Raw genomic sequence first — 18,498 nt, 5'->3', positions numbered from 1 at the left:
ATAACTTGTCCCGGGTCATAGTTAGGAAGTGGTGAAGACAGGATGCAAATCCAAGCTGGCTGGCCTCAAATTCTGCCAATTCAACCACTGTATGACACTACTCCTCAAATGGGAACACAGTAAAACTTACCACGCATAGTGAGGATCAACTGATAAGAACGCATAAAAAGCTGTTAGCACAGTGTCTGACACGTAATAAATGTATGATAAATGTAGAAGTAGCAGTAGAAGAGATTAGACACATATACAAATAAACAGAATGCCCGGCCAAGAATAAGTGCACACCTCCATTCTTTTTCATGGGAAACCTCCTTCTTAGAGACCAACCATCATAACCGTGGATTTACAGTGAGGAGCTGTGTTGAGGGGAGAACTGCAACATTTCTGAATCAGCATACAAGTGATCTGTAATATAAGGAGCAATCATTTTTATATATGTACATTTCCAAAGCTCATGCAAAGGTTAAGGTATCTGAAGTGCCTTCCTATTAAAATTCAGACTGTATTTGCTAGAACGATTTCCAATTGAGCAATGTAAAAATGCATCTGCTGCCATTTCTCTTCTTCCCTCCTTTAATCCCTACTCCCCAATTTCCTTTAGAAAGAAACAACAGCGTGGAGTTTCTTTTCAAGGTCTTAAAATAAAAATCTCCAAAAAAGGGATGCTGCTTATCAAATCTTTCAGAGTTGTTTGAAAAAGAAAAAAAAATGCATAAAGAGCCAAGTGCTTATATTCTGGCCAAGTTATGAGGCTCTGAGAACAAGAGCTTGAGGGGAAGACTGTTAACCCCATCCACGCCACCAGAATTAGCTCTTTCCCTTTTGGTTTGCAAGCACTGCCTGTAAAGCCCTCGCATGAGAGGCCAGCCTGCTAGGGAAATCCAGGAATCTGCAACAAAAACGATGACAGTCTGAAATACTCTCTGGTGCCAACCTCCAAATTCTCGTCTGTCACTTCAGACCCCCACTAGTTGACAGAGCAGCAGAATTTCAACTCCAGTAGACTTGAATGTGCCTCTGGGCAAAGAAGCAGAGCTAACGAGGAAAGGGATTTAAAGAGTTTTTCTCGGGTGTTTGTCAAACTTTTATTCCCTGTCTGTGTGCAGAGGGGATTCAACTTCAATTTGCTGCAGCGGCTCTGGGTCCAGCCCCTTACTTGAGGGTAAGTTGTAATAAATTTACGGCATTATCTAATTGCATTTGTTAAGCTGATTTGTGTGATCTGATAAAGCTGTCAAATATTTTTGCCTAAATAATACAAAGCCATTTATTTACCAAAAAAAATTTTGTGTGATTTACAGAAAAGATACTTAACAGAGAATTTTACCATTTGTATTCATGTTTTCTTGTTTCCTGAGAAATTAAATAGCAAATACTAATAAATGATGGTGATTTTAGTGAAGACCAAGAATAGAAATGTGGAACTGTTGATCGCCTCAGTAGCATTCAGATCTTAGTGAAGCCTGAATCTTGTAATGTGTTTTGTAGAAGTACTTTATTACATATATGAAATAAACTATAAAGAAGGTAGTTTTTAAAAAAAACTTTCAAATCAAATAATTTGTATGTTTTCCATGTTTAAATTATCTAAAGTTATTCAATCTCCTGAGCCTAACAGCAATGTAGAAACGGAACTTTTTGCTTTTCCAAAAGGTAGGAAAATTTCTCCTTTTATACTATATTCTCGTTTGATTATTTTTAAGTTATTGTGATTATTTTCCCTTTCTTGGTTCCCTTTTACAGCTTTATAACTAATTATTTTTTGCCTCCTACTATTATTTGTTAAGATGCTCACACATAGACCTAAAATTTCTCTAATTCTTGATAATGTCTTATTTACAAAAGCAAAAATGGGAGAGGAGAATTAAAGAGCTAAAGAGATTATGATAACTCATATTATAATGTACTACCATTTCTGGCTCTCTTTTCTAAAATAAAGCAATAATGTAAGTTGTGCTTATTCGTCCTTCCCAGGTATTAAAGGTCACTCTGCAAGAGAAAGAAAGAAAGAAAAAAAAAAACATGCTTTCAACTGCAGATCAATACTGTTGAAACAGTACACCAAGAGGTACTGCAGAAAGAGTATCTCTTTTGCACTGCCTTTAATCTGCAGAGAGGTTAAATATGTCACCTTGGCATTGTATCTGAGCTCTCCTCTGGCCCAGGGCCTAAGCACATTGAATAGAAATGTTCACTCAGTCCAAGTCAGCAGAAATCTTTTTTTTTTATTCTCTCCTTTCTCGTAGACACCAGCTTTTTTCAGTTCACAGCTTACTCAGTTAAACCTGATGGTTGTGACTATTGTTAACTATGTTTTTTTTTTATTAAAAACACCCTCTTTGGAAAGATTTAAGTTTATATTTCTGTTCATTTAATAAGATCTAGCAAAGCAGAGCAGTTTATTTCATCTACTTATCATCCAATCAACTAGTGCCACTTTCCACATTTTGGAGAAGAATATGCACGTGTTATTTATGAACCTTGCCTTTTTCTTTCAGAGAATTTTCACACAGCCATTGAGCAATTAGAGTGCTGGCATTTCCTTCCTAGGTCTTTTGAGATTTAATCCCCAATAGCTTCTCATGGCACAGATTCACGTATCAACTAAGTAAAAATAATAGTGATGACAGAAATAAAATGAATAGTGATGTATCTGGACAACTTGAAAACATTATTTATTTCATTTCCTCTTGACTGTTCTTTTTACTCAGTTGGCTTAAACACTGCTATTTTACTTAAGTTTAGCACCATATTCAGAACAGGTTGGGAACACTTTTCCACCAAGAAGAGCATAAACAACTTGTTAGAAGATTTGAAGTGCACGTAGTCCTCACTTATCCCTCTAGAATGATCTTCAGTGGAGAAGGAGACCCCCATAAATAAATCCAGTAGAACTGCCTGAGAGATGTCCAACCAGGCCAGGGTCTGTTTCTCATGGGGCTCACAGGGCATCTTCTGCCAACGGCTGAGTTAGCAATGATAGCACTACTAGCCAGGCTAGCCTGGCTTTTGTCTTAGTCATCAAAAGATGGATAGAACTTTGAAAAACAGAGGGCATGGTCTTGACTGATTGTTCCAAAGGTGGGGAGGCAACCTAATAAAGTGAATGAGACCATGACCTGTGGTTTATATCTGACCATATGGACCTGGTTTATATAAGACCATGGTTATATCCAAGCTTTACCGCAAAATAGCTCTGTGACTTTGGGCAAACAACTTAATCTCTTTGTGCGTCAGTCTCTTCATTCATGGAAATGGGATTATAAAATCAGTAGCTACCTCAGAGATTTGTTGTAAGAATTAAGTGAAGAAAAGAGCCATGTCTGGTACATTAAAGCAATCAATCAATCGTAGATAATATGAAAGTACTGGACTAACTATACGTCCCTATTGAAACTCCGTAGAACAGGAACTGACTCTAGATATTTTCTCAGGGTTTCTTCCTTGTACTTATACATTTTGCTGTATAATAAAATATGAATGCCGGGTCTATGCTTCTGAAGCAGCACAGCAGAGTGGACAGAGCATGGGCTTCAGAGTCCAATGCATCTGGGCTAGAATCCTGACTCTGCCTCTTACAATCAGTGTAAGCTTCGGCAGTTACTTCCCACCTCCATAACTCAGTTTACCCATCCGTTTAGCAAAATGGGGATAATAATACACACAAATGAGGTCGTTGTAGGAATGAAATGTGATGTTTATTAAATGCCAAGTGTAGCACCTGGCAGAGAAGTAAACACATAGGAAAGTTGACAGGTTGCTTATAAGGAATCTCGTACATCAGTGAGGCCTCTGTTACATACTTGCAATGATTTCTCTGGTAGTAACAACGGAGATCAAGAAGGAAATATCCTTTGAATTGCCTTTTTTATCCAAAGAAATGTAAAAGTAAATCTGACATTACTATTTTCCCCTGGTGGGGGGGCCTCAACACGAGGTATTTACTACTATGAGCCTTCACTGCTGCATCAGTTAGCTTCTTAATGGCCGAGTCAAAGGAAACCAAAGAAAGTGTTATATGTCAGCTTGCCATTACACAGAGTGGGAAGAAATGCTACTTTGCCATCAATTCTGTTTTATTGGCCTACTTGGACAAGAGGGAAGGCCCCCAACATTTCTTCTTTCTTATTTCTTCTAAAGGCAAGAATAGGGCTTTTGACTTGCTCCAGGGGATATTTTTTCCTCTCTAACTGAAATTCAAGTGAAAGAGTCTTTTTTTGTTTTTTTTTTTGTCTTTGTTTTGCGTTTTTGTAAACCTCTCCCCTATGTTCCTAGTATTGAAATGTCAGCTGCTTTTTCTGGCTGCATGTAGCAGGAGCAGGCTGTCGTCATAGCAATGAAAGGGTGTAGAGAGACTCCTGCTTCATGACCCGCTCTGGGAAATAACTCTTAGTCTGCTTTAAAATCCTTCTTTAGAAATGAAGTCTCCAGTCCTGGCTTGTTTCCTTCCTATTACACAACCAACTTATGTACACCCATTGCAGTAGCTAAATGTTTCCTTTAAAGATTTAGTGAATAGGTATTTTAAAAATCAACAAGAGAGCTGCTAAAACAGTGGCTAGTTTACTGTGGCATACAGGGGAAAAACAACTGGGAAGGCAAAGGAAGAGAAATAGAAATGGCCTCACATGATACACATACTGCAGCACACCCTGCAATAAATCCATTTTTCAAGTTCCCACTGCTTCCTCCCATCTTCACGATGTGGGAGGTATAGTGGTTATGGAGGGGAATTCTGGGGCAGACTGCCTGGACTTGAATCCTGGCACTCATACCTTCTAGTTGTTTTAATCTAATCCATTCTGTGCCTCTGTCTTCTCATCTGTGAAATAGATATAATAACAGTCATAAAATTGTCATGGGAATTGAATGAGATTGAACATGTAAGGCATTTATTACAGTATCTAACCCATGGTAAAGGTTGGCTGCTAAGCTCAGGAGCCTCAGTTTCCCCCACTTGTGAAATGTGGATAACAGCTAATTCATAAGATCATTCTATTTTTTTTTTGAGACAGAGTCTTGCTCTGTTGCCCAGGCTAGAGTGCAATGACATGATCTCAGCTCACTGCAACCTCCACCTCCTGAGTTCAAGTGATTCTTGTGCCCCAGCCTCCTGAGTAGCTGGGACTACAGGCATGTACTATCATGCCTGGCTGATTTTTGTTGTTTTAGTAGAGATGGGGTTTTGTCATGTTGGCCAGGCTGTTCTCAAACTCCAGGTCTCAAGTGATCCGCTTGCCTCAAGCTCCCAAGGTGCTGGGATTACAGGTGTGAGCCACCATGCCCAGATGATCACTGTATGATTAACTAAAATAATGAATGTACATGCTTAATAAGTAGTAGCTATTACAATTCTTTTTCATGGTTTTGTTACTGAAACACCAAGGTTCCAGTATAGGTCCTGCAGCTCACTTCATAGAAAGCCAATCACTGAGACAACAAGTATTGCCAATGAAGAATGCTTTAATCAGGTGCTGCAGCTGAGGAGAGGGGAGGACAGTCTCAAATCCATCTCACTAACTGACTAAAACTAGGGGTTTACATAGCAGGGGAGAAATGTAACAATGTGTAAGAAAATAAGAACTAGGGAGGGGTAAGGAAACAATCATGGTGAATAAGGGGTCAGGCATCTGCTGCAGTGATCTGGTGAGTTTCCATTCTTTTATACTTTTTTAGAAGTCTGAAGGTCCTGTCCTGAGGAAGGAACTTAGATAAAACAAATATAAGTTTCACACTTGAAGACCAGGAGGGTCAATTTCCATGTTTTTCAAAAAGATCTGTCTGTGGGGCTATTGGGTAAGTTTCAGTTTGATCTAACTCTGACATGAATGGCCTTTTTGAACTTAGAATCTCCCAGTGAGTTAAATATAATGAATAGAGGCCTCAGAATTATCATTGCATAAATGTGAACCATTTGATTTCTAAAGGGGGAAAAAAAAGAATTGTGACTTTTTACATTTATAAAGACCCATCTCATCTTGATTAACACTAGGGTAAAAAGTATTAAAACATCTTATCTTTCATTAACTTTTTATTAAGTTTCTGTTTCAGTTCCTCCAGTGTTTTCTAGGTCATGCAATAATGAAAATAAGTTAGCATTTTTATCTTACATCTCAAACAACTAATGTATTCAGTGTTCTATCCCATGCAAAATGCCAGAGATGCAGCAGGGAGCAAAACTAGAGAGGGGCTGAGCTCTTGTGGTGCTTATCATGTAGTTATGAAAATGGTCATTAATCAAACCATCACAATAATGAAAACTGCATAGGCCCAAACATAAGGTGCCCCCAAATACAATGCCATCTTCATCTTTCTAGTGAGAACATCCTCAACCAAAGTGTTTGGCCAAACAGAATGTACAAATGGGTAATATATTGTAATGCACACTTGGGATATTTAATCTATGGTTCACATACATATTTAATACGTTATTTTAATTTAAATGTTTTATACTTATTAACATGACTTTTTCCTTTCTCACATTTCATGAAACAATTTTGTTAAAACTCTTCATACGCATCTTTAACACCAATGTGTATGTTCACTAGATCCAAGCTGTAATTAATACAGAGCACATCATCAATCCTTCTGCAAGTTGCTAAACATCTGCTGATGCTGCAAATTTAATCCCCAGGCATTAGTCCTCATTCGTGGTCATGCTCTCCACACTTTCATTACTTACTAGATTGTTTTTTCCAGTGCTCTTTAAAGCACTTATTTAAAAACCACTTGAAACTGTAGGTGTGGCTTTCTAAAACTGTGTGATTCCAACTTGCAATAATGAAGTCATACCTCAGGAATAATGACTAAACCTGCTTTAAATATCTTTATCTATTTTTTCATCCATTTTGTCAAGGTGATTTTCCTAAGAACAAAAATAAGCATTGCTTGAGATTTTTTTTTTTTTGAGACAGAGTCTCATTCTGTCATCCATGCTGGAGTGCAGAGGTGTGACCTTGGGTCCCTGCAACCTCTACCTCCTGGGCTGGAGCAATTCTTCTGCCTCAGCCTCCCTAGTGGCTAGGATTACAGGTGTGCACCACCACGCCTGGCTAATTTTTTGTATTTTTAGTAGAGACAGGGTTTCGTCATGTTGGCTAGGCTGGTCTTGAACTCCTTACCTCAGGTGATCACCCACCTCGGCCTCCCAGAGTGCTGGGATTACAGGCATGAGCCACCATGCCCAGCCACTTGAGATGATTTCTAATTGTTTTTTTGAATAGTACTTTGCTGCTCAAAATGAAGAAACTGAGACAGTGGCCGTTAATGTGAGAGACTTTGGAAGCACTTGAATATAAGGCAAATCCCTCTTTTTTACAGCAGGATTTGGGGGCATGAAAAAAAACACATTTTATTTGAACACATGCCATATATAATGATACACTGAAATAAGTGTTATGAAGGCAAAACACCTTTGTTCTAAGAGAGTATATGAGGATCCTGACCTCCACTCAGGGTCAATAATGAATTTCCATGATCTGAAGTCTGAATAGAGGTTAACTCTGTGTGTGTGTGTGTGTGTGTGTGTGTGTGTGTGTGTGTGTGTGTGTGTTTGGTGGTGGTGGCTGGGAGGAGTGGGTGCTGGCAGAGAATTCTGACAGCGTGAACACTTGTGCAAAGACCCTGGAGCAAGAGGGATCGTGGCCTATTTGAGGAACTGAGAGGCAGCCAGCTCCCGAGAGCAAGGGCAGGCAGTGGAAGATGTAAATCTCCATAATACTCCCTTCCCTGATCACTAAATATATGTGCCCTCTGCTTGATTCAAGTTTAATGTATACCTTTAATGTCTGGATGGCTTTTTGGTTAGTCTCAAAGCCCCAACAGGCATGACCATGTATATCCCTAGCTCAGACCCATATGGTGGTAGGTTCAATTAGGAAGGATGATGGGCATTTGAAGGTCAGATGCCCAGAAAAGTCTTAAGTCATTGACTCTGAGTATATCATATACACTCACAGGGCTGGGACACCTTGATGTCAGATGGTGACTCAGCAGAGAACTCGAAATAGAAGAACGTCTTTTTCATCCTTCAGATGACTTCAGGGCTAAACCATAGAGCTCTCCCCAGAGACTCATTAATACTTTAAAAGCTCTAAAGCTTCAGTGTTAACACTGGATCGGGTAACAGCACGTATATGTTAGCCAAAATATGACTAAGAGATTTGCTTTCTGATAACAAGGCCTTTGACTATTATGTAAAAACAAGGTGAACAGGAAAGTTCTGAGTCTGATTATAAAGTACCTATAATAACTGTTTTGTTTACTACATTTCCCAGAAAGGAAATTTTTCCATAGTTGTAATAATTGCTAAAAATAGCAGTCTACAGGCTTCCTCTGATATAAACAAATTCAACAGAAGATACCTGGCCTTATTTGGATGCATGGATGTACATACTCCAGGAAATGATAGGCCAAGAGTAATAAGAAAAAGAAAGTAACAGGACAAACCTCTCCTTTTTCTAGTACACATGGTATGTCTTTCTTAGTTCATTAAACTTTAGACAAAGCGATAAACAGATCAAGTTGTTATCATCTGCCTTGAAACCCAAAAACATTGAAACAAGTTCCCTAGGCCCAGAAGGGAAGGAAGAAGACTTGTGAATTTTGCTGAGGCTGCCAGAGAAGGAGCTATAACCACTGGAGGGTTCAGACTGCAGGGTTCAGAAACCAGGGGAACGCTATAGGCAACACAAGGAAAATTCAGTTAGGAAGACTTGAAGCAATAACTACCAGCACTAAAATTTCCAGGGAGTCACTGACGTGGCCAATATGAAAGAGGAATCCTGTTCTTCCTTTCAGAGGTATGGATGACTGCGTTTACAGTCTGGTTCAGTGTTCAGACAGCTTATTAATGCTTAAGAGAAAAGGAAAGAGAAGGAAGATAGAAAGAAGTATAGCAAGGCAAGAAGTGCCCGGGGAGACAGGTATGCTAAGTTGATTTAAGTGGCATGGCAATATACAGAACTTCAAAAATAAAATTTATCTTTTAAAATTTAAATGTAAATTCATGTTCTAAAAAACTATAGGAACTGAAAATAAATCAAATACAAATATCTACTTCGACCTAATCTTACTGTAATTTAAGTTTCTAGGAAATATCATAGAAACTGAAGTGGAACCAATTACAAAAAAAGAATGCAAAATAAACTATAGTACCGAAAATAAAAACATATTCTGGTCGTTTGTGTAAGTTCCCTAATAAATCTAGACGGAGAATGATGTTTTTGTGTTTTAGTGTATACCAAACTTTAGACACCCTCCTCTTTTCTAGGAGATACAAATTTCAGGAGCGATATTTAGCTATTACACACATAGCTTTTCATCAAAGATGGGAGGTAGCTGACACACACATGGCCCATTCTGCCCATACCTTTCAGGTCAATCTCTAAGGGCTTGGCTGGGCTGTTTTCCAGCTAGCAGAAAGGATATTTAGGCCCTTTTTCCTTGCTTTTCCAGAGACAGAGCTTGTAGAGTGCTGAGAAATCCAATTACAACTTCTTTTCATGGTGAAATCCAATTACAGCCTCTCCATGGTGAAAGCCAATCTTTTTGAACAAAAGGAAACTAAACAAAAGGGCTTCAAGCAGGGGATATGCTTGTGCTCTGCCTTCTCACTTTGGCAATTATGCAGGAAGGTTGCAATGACCTTGGCTTGCCTTGCTTAGGAACAAAAGTCATAATCTACTACCCCCTACTCCCACAAAAAGGAAAAACGTTTTCATATCTGATTCCAGGAGTTTGGGGAGTTTCCTCAAGGATCCATTAGTCAGGCAAAGCAAATTTTGAGCCAACACTTGCTCCCTCCCACACACTTTTTTTCCTGCAAGATGGCTTTTCTTATTGAACTTGGAATGCCATGTTAAACAATAAATAAATTAGTGAATTATTTAGGCCAATATCCTCCCATAATCTGTTTCCAACAACTTTTTTTTTTTTTTTGAGACAGTGTCTGGCTCTGTCACCCAGACTAGAGTACAGTGTGCAGTGGTGCAATCTCGGCTCACAGCAACCTCCGCCTACCCAGCTCAAGTGATTCTCCTACCTCAGCCTCCTGAGTAGCTGGGACTACAGGCACCTGTCACCATGCCTGGCTACTTTTTGTATTTTTAGTAGAGACGAGGTTTCACCATGTTGGCCGGGCTGGTCTTGAACTTCTGGCCTCAAGTGATCCACCCACCTCGGCCTCCCAAAGTGCTGGGATTACAGGTGTAAGCCACCGTGCCTGGCCTGTTTCTGACACCTTTGTGATATCCGAAGCTGTGTGTCACCCTTTCAGCGGATAAATAAAACATGTAAATGGTTTCATGATGTGCTTGAGGTTAGTGAGACTGCAGTACTGCTTGGAGAGGGGTCATCCTAAATTCCTAAAACCTGGTTGAGATAAATGGAAACAGTTCTCAAAACAGTAGTTTATGAAAATAGATATTTTATAAATACTTGACACAAGTCTATAATTGCTGAGATATTTAATAATAAAATTACTAACCACATTCTATTCAAATCTCTGTCACTTCTGTATAATCACTGTACTCCACTGAACGTGTGTAAAATACATATTTGCAGCTTATAGGGAAAAAAACTTGCAAATTTTCAGAAGAATCATGCAGTCAACTAATAGGTTTTTAATTGAAGATTAGTGGAGTGGGGAGTGGTAAATGGTTATCTTTTTCAAAACTTAGGACAAACTTTACCCTAGGTTCAAATAAAAGTGCTATGCCTACAGAGTTAACGAATCCACCATTCAAAGTCGCCCTAAATAGCTCTGAAAGCAAAGCATTTTTACATTATTTGATTCAACTTGAGTTATCTAATTGCCTATATAATATGATAGGGACCCAGGCCGGACACAATGGCTCATGCCTATAATCCCAGCACTTTGGGAGGCTGAGTCAGGTGGATCACTTGAGGTCAGGAGTTCAAGACCAGCCTGACCAACATGGTGAAAACCCGTCTCTACTAAAAAATATAAAAATTAGCCAGGCGTGGTTGTGTGTGCCTGTGGTCCCAGCTACTCAGGAGGTCGAGGCAGGAGAATTGCTTGAACCTGGGAGGCGGAGGTTGCAGTGAGCAGAGATCGGCCACTGTACGCCTGGGCAACAGAGCAAGACTTCATCTCAGAAAAAAAAAAAAAAAAAAAGATAGGGACCCGATAGGAAGGTACTCTGAGATGTACAAAAATCAGAAGAATTGACCTTTATGATGGATAAATAAAACATGTAAATGGTTTCATGATGTGTTTGGTCAGATGTTCATGCTGTCTTAGCTCATTGAAATCATTTTTAACTTTCAAGCCATTAGTTCAGTGGATCCTCCCAACCTTTTACTGGGGACCAAACAATTTTCAGCTAATTCTCTCTAAATCAAGGGAGTATTCTGTTAGAATTCAGAAGAAACAAAACACAAATTCTTAACCCTAAGTGTCTTCTTTTTCTCTCTTTTTCTTCCCTGTTGCCCAACTCCAACTAATGGGTTTTAAGGACTTTATAAAGGGAAGCAGGTTAATATCTTTCTAGAAAAACTTTTCAATAATTTCCTAAAATATGGGGAGAAGAAAATAGTGGAAGATGTTGTTATAAAATAGAAAAATGCTTGGTTGAAACCTTGGTACTTGTATTGATCTTGTATTCATTAGCTTTTTGGATAGGCATAGGAGGGGAAGAGAAGTATCAGCAATATCTCACAGATAAAAACAGCTGATGTCTTCTTACAATCTGAAAATGAAGCCATTGATTTCAAAAGCAAATGTTTTATTATACTTTGAAAAACACTCTGGATTGGATCATTCAAGGTTATAATAGGCTGAGGTAACTGTAGCCTCAAACTCCTGGGCTCAAGCAATCCTCCTGCCTCAGCCTCCTCAGTAGCTGGGACTACAGGCACGAGCCATTAAGTCTGGCTTGAGGGGAAGAATCTTTTCCCACGGTGGGAGGAGAAGAATTAACAGCTGTGGACCAGCTGTGGGCAAGCTGTGTCTTTTCGTCACTTGAAGGCATCTTCTTAACGTTTTCTCTCTGAAGGCATAAATAAGCTTCCAGGTTTTCATCCTATTTTCAAAGAACTTTTCAAACTCTAGCCTTAAAATCCATTAGAGTTTATTACATCTGCTTCTTTCAGAAAAGGTAGATAATAAGTAACTTTGCACCACTGAAGTAAGCAAGCAATTGTTTCCCATATTAAATGTGTTGGCCCTCACCAAGGTACATGAGAAGCTTGGACCATGATCTGAATCCTAAAGGGACTTCTGCTGGGACTGAATGCTTGCATTAGAGGTTCACACAAGAACTAAATGCTCATCAAAGTATGCCATTATTCCCCAGAAGGTCCCAACACCATGAGAATGAGGCTACTTGGAACTGTTCTTTGGTATTATTTGTTGTTTTTCTTAATCCTGGAAGAGAACTACCCCCCAATGAATAATTCTTGGTCCATTCACAGAGCGGAAAGCACTTGAAATTCCTCTCCCAACTAGCAGAATTTAACAACTGACTTACTCTGTTAGCAAAAGAGAGACAATTTCCACTGAATCCAAAGGAGTTTTATATTATACTGGTAGAGTTTAACTAATAAGGGAAATTCAAATAAGAGCAGTCAGAGGATAAAGCCAAGAACTAGGCATTCAGGGGAAAGAAATTACAGGGGTAGTAGAGAAACAAATAAATTAAAGGGTAGGGAGAAGAGTTAAAGGCAGAAAAAGCAGAGGATTAATCTATCTGATAATTACAGGGGCTAGGCTTTAAAAGGTGTATTGTCATACTATTAACAACATGAAGCCAATCATTCAGATATTATTAAGTTACTGCAACGTCACAAATGCCAGGACTTCAGGTGAGCCATCCGAAGAGCAGATTCAGGGTTTGTGAAGCCAAGAGTTTATACGTATGTTTGGGACCTTCTTTTTTAAAAATATGAAAGTCAAAATCAAGTCTAGAACTTTGTATGGAGCCTGCACAAGTGAGGGGCCTTGAAACTCAAGCTTCCTAGTTTTATGGCATGTCTATCCTGGCCATATTCAAATGTCTATACCCCAAATACAACAAAAAGTCGAGAAAAATAAATAAATGTAAATATGAGAAAATCCTGTGTTCTCTTTCTCTGACAAAGAGAAAATAGTAGCACAGATACCATAGCAGGACTTGAGCAAAGAAAAATAAATATAGCCAAAATAATTTCTCCCACTATAACACAGGGCAGGGGGTGGTGGACCCTTTCTGAAGGATTGGCAAATGTCTGAGAAAAAGAACAGGCAACTGTCTCCCTGGATGGATCCATCCCATCTGGAGCTCTGGAATGAGACACAGTGAGATTAGTGAGTGGTATGATAAGATGAGAAACTCTGAAAGGCATGATTAAGAGGTGGTGAAAGGTGGCTATTGCACAAGCTTGGGTAAGATAAGCCTGGGGAATCTTCTAAATATAATTAAAGTAATCCCTCAATTACACATTATAGAAAAGGAGGATTGGACTAGTTTCGCCTGAGCAAGAAAGAAACAGACCTTTAAGAATGTGTCTGAAAAGCTGTCCCTCCAGGTACCCTTTGGCTTCCATGCTCCTCACTGCTGACTGGGCACGGTGGCAAAGAGGGATGGTCAGGAAGCACTCACTGAATGGTAGTTCTGTGAAATGGAGGTGAGGGTCACAGATGGGAGTGCATGGGTGGTACACAGGTGAAGTGCTTAGCATAGAACCTGGCATATAGTAAAATCTCAGGAAATGTATATGCCATTGAATGAGCTACTATTAAATGGTCTAAGATAAAAATGTACTTTTTCAATAAAATAATACTTTGATGACCATAAGTGATTCTACTACTAATGAGTATACTTGAGTGCTATTCCGCAGAGAAATATTTAATGTTTATAGCCAATTATATATTGCTTCTTAAAACTTAGTGACTCAAAACAACTGTTTCATAATGTCTCGAGATCTGGTGGGTCAGAAATTTGGACAGGCCTCTCAGAGGTACTCAGCTAGGTGAGTTGATCTGGAGTGGCACAAGATCTCTCCACTCATGTGTCCTGTGCATTTGCAAGGACAGATGCAAAGCTGGGATTGGTAGAACTGTTGAAGTATCTTCTGTGACATGACAGACCCAGAAAATGGCTCAAGGCTCCCAAAATGAGTTTTCCAGGAGATCCAGGTAAAAGTTCCAAGGTTTCTTATGAGCTAGCCTCAGAAGTCCCAGAACATCATTTCTATCTCAATCAATTGGCCAAGTAAGTCACTAAACCCAGTCCAGTTTAAGGCAAGGAGAATTAGACTCCACCTCTCAATAGCAGAAACAGCAAAGAATTTACAGCAATCTCTACCACAATATTTATACCTATTAAATAAGAAATGTAAGAAATTGTCTCAAGGCAGCTACCCATGTGAGTCAGAATAGAGTTGACATTTGTGGGTGTTTGGCTCTTAATGGGAGACCTATTTCTGCCATGACAAATGATTCCTCTGGAGATTTGTTTTAATGGTAGATGGATCAGCCAATAGAAAAACTCTAGGCATTTGAAATTCAAACGCTGAATGTTTGAATAAAACGCTGTCTAGCTATCATCTTTTAAAATTCCAGCTGAGGTTCTCCTGAAAGTTTGGTAATGAGACACCCTGTTCCTAACAGAAGGAAAGGGCTCTCCTTCCAGTTACCTATCATCTCTCATCTTTAACCTCTCTAAATCCATAAAAAGAAACAGTGGGATGAAGGAAAGAAAGAAATAACCTAAGGACTCTAGTAAAGGGATGAATTAAAATATCTGACTTATTCATTATTGGGGTTATTAAGCCATTTTCTGCCTTATGAGTGTTTCAAATATATGATAACATCTTTCATTTCATTTTTCCAGTTGGTGAAATTACCAAATAAATATAGGATCACATTTGAATCTCAAAACAACTCCAGAAGATAGATAAGAAAACGTATTTTTTTTTTCCTGTTTTGTAGATGAAGAAACCAGTGACTTGACCAAAGTCTCTTAGCTGGTAAAAGGCAGTTCAAGTCTGGAACTTAGATCTTCCAGTTCCATACCAACTGTCCTTTAAACTATGTGGCTGCCTTCGAAGAAGCTCACGCATTTGAGCAAAATAATATTTATTTAGTTTCACATCAATACTGCATATTTAAGTCTTTGAGAATAATAACTCTGTGTATTCCAAAATTTGTCTCATTTTTGCATTTTTCCTCTGGAGTTTTATTTTCTATTTCTGCAAAAATAATCTGTATTTTGTAGTCAGTGCACACCAAACTTGAATGTCTCAAAATAAACGACTTTTTACTCATCCAAGAATAAATGGTATTCATCATACTTAGCAAGGACATCATGGTTTTGATTTTTCAAAGTACTTTGCAAGCATCAGCTAATTAAGCCTCCCTGAGTCTTCAGTATGACAGTTGTTTTTCAAAATATCTCTCATTTCCCAGGAAAGTTCTCCATTCTGTCTTATTTACACAATCAGCACATTTGCTCAGTTCTTAAAATAAGAAGCTAAAGGCCATGAAATTATTTTTTATCAATATGTGGCAAATACAATTAGCTCAGTGAGACAAAAATGCCCAGTGACTAGTCTAAAGGACAACATGGAACACGACGGAAGAACACAAGGCGTTTTAAAGTGTAGATACTGGATTGTCCCACAAGGTCCTTCAAAAATAAAACACAGGCATCTTCTTTATAATTGAAACTTGAAGGGGTTTCCTGCTTGGATCATTCTAAATGACATGACCATGCTCTGCATTTAAATTTTGTTTTCAATTACAGGATGGAAAACACTCTTAAAAAATAGTTCCATCTTTGGACTCAGTAATAATCAGGGACCATTCAGTAAATGTTGGCTCTGAAAAAGCCTGCACAAGTGGCCATCTGAGGTTATATGACAGTCCCTAGACTTGTTCTGTGCCTTAAAATATCTTCCATACAGCTACTCCAGGATTCTCAGCATTCGATAGCTCTTTTTGGGTTAAGAACAATGTGAACATACCTCTTATCTGAGAACAGAAATATATTAATTCAGGAATAATCTTTTTTTTTTGAGATGGCGTCTCACTCTATTGCCCAGGCTGGAGTGCAGTGGCTCAATCTTGGCTCACTGCAACCTCCACCTCCTCGGTTCAAGCAATTCTCCTGCCTCAGCCTCCCAAGTAGCTGGGATTACAGGCTCATGCCGCCATGCCCAGCTAATTTTTGTGTTTTCAGTAGAGATGGGGTTTCGCCATGTTGGCCAGGCTGGTCTCAAACGCCTGAGCTCAAGTGATCTGCCCGCCTCAGCCTCCCAAAGTGGTGGGATTACAGGCATGAGCCACCATGCCCAGCCCTAATTCAGGAATATTCCTATTTCCTCAGTATGGTTTAGATGCATACAAAAAACAAAGATTTAAAAGTATAGAATATAGGATAGGTGAGTTTGTGTTTAATGAGTGAACTAAAAGTAAATATGTTCTGGAACTGGCTCCTGGGAAGCTTGAAATCCCCTAGAGGAGGAAGATACGGAAAAGGGGAGGAGAAACACTAAGGTTCTTTTCCCTTATATCACACTTCATACAAGACATATGTAGTTAATACAAAATATAAATGACTCTAATGATATTACTGATGACAGGCAGCAGGCAGAACAATGAAAATAATCATTTGCATGTGTAAGGTACTTCAGAGTTTGCAAAGAGCTTCCTCACCTCACCTTGCAAAGAGCTACCTTTGACATCGGAAAGAATTGTTATTCCCATCCCATAGATGAAGTTTGGAGAGAGAAAGTAATTTGTTCAAGGTAGTATTTAGTACTTGGCAAAGCCAGGGCCCAAAGCCAGAACTCCTGGCTTCTAGTCTATAGCCTGTTCACTAGTCTGTTTGGGGAGAATATTGGATACTGAGTCCAAAGCTCAGTGTTTCTAATTCTTGCCCACCTCTTAAGCCCTGTACATTTGGCCAAATAATTTAGACTCTTCAAATTTCTGTTTCTTTACATTTAAAAATTATTTCCCTCCTTTCTTCATTGAATCAAATGAGAGAGTATATAAGAAAACATTTTATAAACTGTGAAATGCTAAATAAATACAAGGAAGGTATAATTAAATCCATCTTAATAAGTTAATATTCCTTGGAACCCTGCCTCAAGACATCCTTACAGTTAAACTTTCCTCCCTTTTGTGTTAAAGAATAAAGAGTTCCTCCTTCTCTTTGGAGTTAAACTTTTCACATGTGCTTTAATAGTAGACCAGTAAATATGTATCCAGGACTTACTAAGATGGTATTGTCTCACTTAATCTTCATACTATTTTATAGACAATGAGCTGAAGCCCCCAAAAGCTACACAATTTGCTCATTTATGCAAATTAAGTATTAGAGCCTATGACATCCTGTTTCAGAACTTATGCCTTTAATTGTTATGAAATATTGTCTTGCTAACGGTTTTGGCAACTGGTTTGTTTTTCCTTGTTTTGGTTATCAGTTGCTGTAAAACAGTATGTTCTCACATTAAATGGCTTAAAATCACATCCCTTTATTTGCTCATAATTCTCCAATCTGGATTGGGCTCGACTGCATGATTCTTCTGCTGATTTTATCTGGAGTTAATTCATTTGGCTTCAGTGAGCTAGGAACACATCTGGGGCTGAATCATCCAGGAGGGTCTGTTATCCTGCAAGGTTCTGGCCACATGGTCTCTGATCATTCAGTAGTCTGGGTCAAGCTTTTGTACAGCACGGCTGATAGCTTCCACCAAGAGGAAAAACTCCAATGTGCAAAGGTTTACCAAGTTTCTGCTGGCATCATGCTTGCTAATGTCACATTGGTCAAAGCAAATCACAAGGTTAAGGCCCACGTCATAGGGAAATGAAGCCCAGAAGTTGCGGTTTACTGGGGGTCATCACTGTTTACCATATCTCCTCTCTTACCCTTTATCTTCAATTTTTCCTTATTTACCTGTCTTTTCCCTTCAGCATAGAAGGGAAATCTGGGGCCGGGCATGGTGGCTCATGCCTGTAATCCCAGTACTTTCAGGGGGCTGAGGCAGGTGGATCACCTGAGGTCAGGAGTTTGAGACCAGCCTGACCAACATGGTAAACCCCATCTCTACTAAAAATACAAAAAATTAGCTGGGTTTGGTGGCGCATGCCTATAATCCCAGCTACTCAGGAGGCTGAGGCATGAGAATCGCTTGAACCCGGGAGGCGGAGGTTGCAGTGAGCCTAGATCACGCCGCTGCACTCTAGCCTGGAAAACAGAGTGAGACTGTTTCTCAAAAAAAAAAAAAGAAAGAGGAAAAGAAAGGAAAGGAATCTGAATGATCACATTCAAATACAAATATAAATTTCCTGTAACTGCACATTCCCTTTAAGCTACCACGTTACTCTCCTTTGCACAGCCAATCATTTTTAGAGTGGTCTACACTCACTGTCCTCACTTCATCACTGCCTGTTCACTCTCCAATCACTGCAGGCTGGCATCCACCGACACCACAGCAACAAAACTGCTCTCCCTGAGCTCCTCAGTAACCTCTGCACTTCCAGAGGCAATG

The 18,498-nt window shown here is 39.2% G+C and overlaps 1 protein-coding gene across 1 annotated transcript in view; it reads left to right on the top strand.

Moving 5' to 3' along the window:
- Positions 1-317: 317 nt before the first annotated feature.
- SPARCL1 (SPARC like 1) overlaps positions 318-18,498 on the top strand; it is a 56,881-nt gene continuing 38,700 nt past the window's right edge. Inside the window, exon 1 of the mRNA XM_030819109.1 lies at positions 318-1,162. The gene's annotated coding sequence lies outside the window, so the exon portion shown is untranslated. The remainder of the gene's footprint in view (positions 1,163-18,498) is intronic.

The sequence above is a fragment of the Nomascus leucogenys genome, chromosome 9 (assembly GCF_006542625.1).
Source record: "Nomascus leucogenys isolate Asia chromosome 9, Asia_NLE_v1, whole genome shotgun sequence".
NCBI lineage: Eukaryota > Metazoa > Chordata > Mammalia > Primates > Hylobatidae > Nomascus > Nomascus leucogenys.
This window is presented reverse-complemented; position numbering and strand designations above follow the sequence as displayed.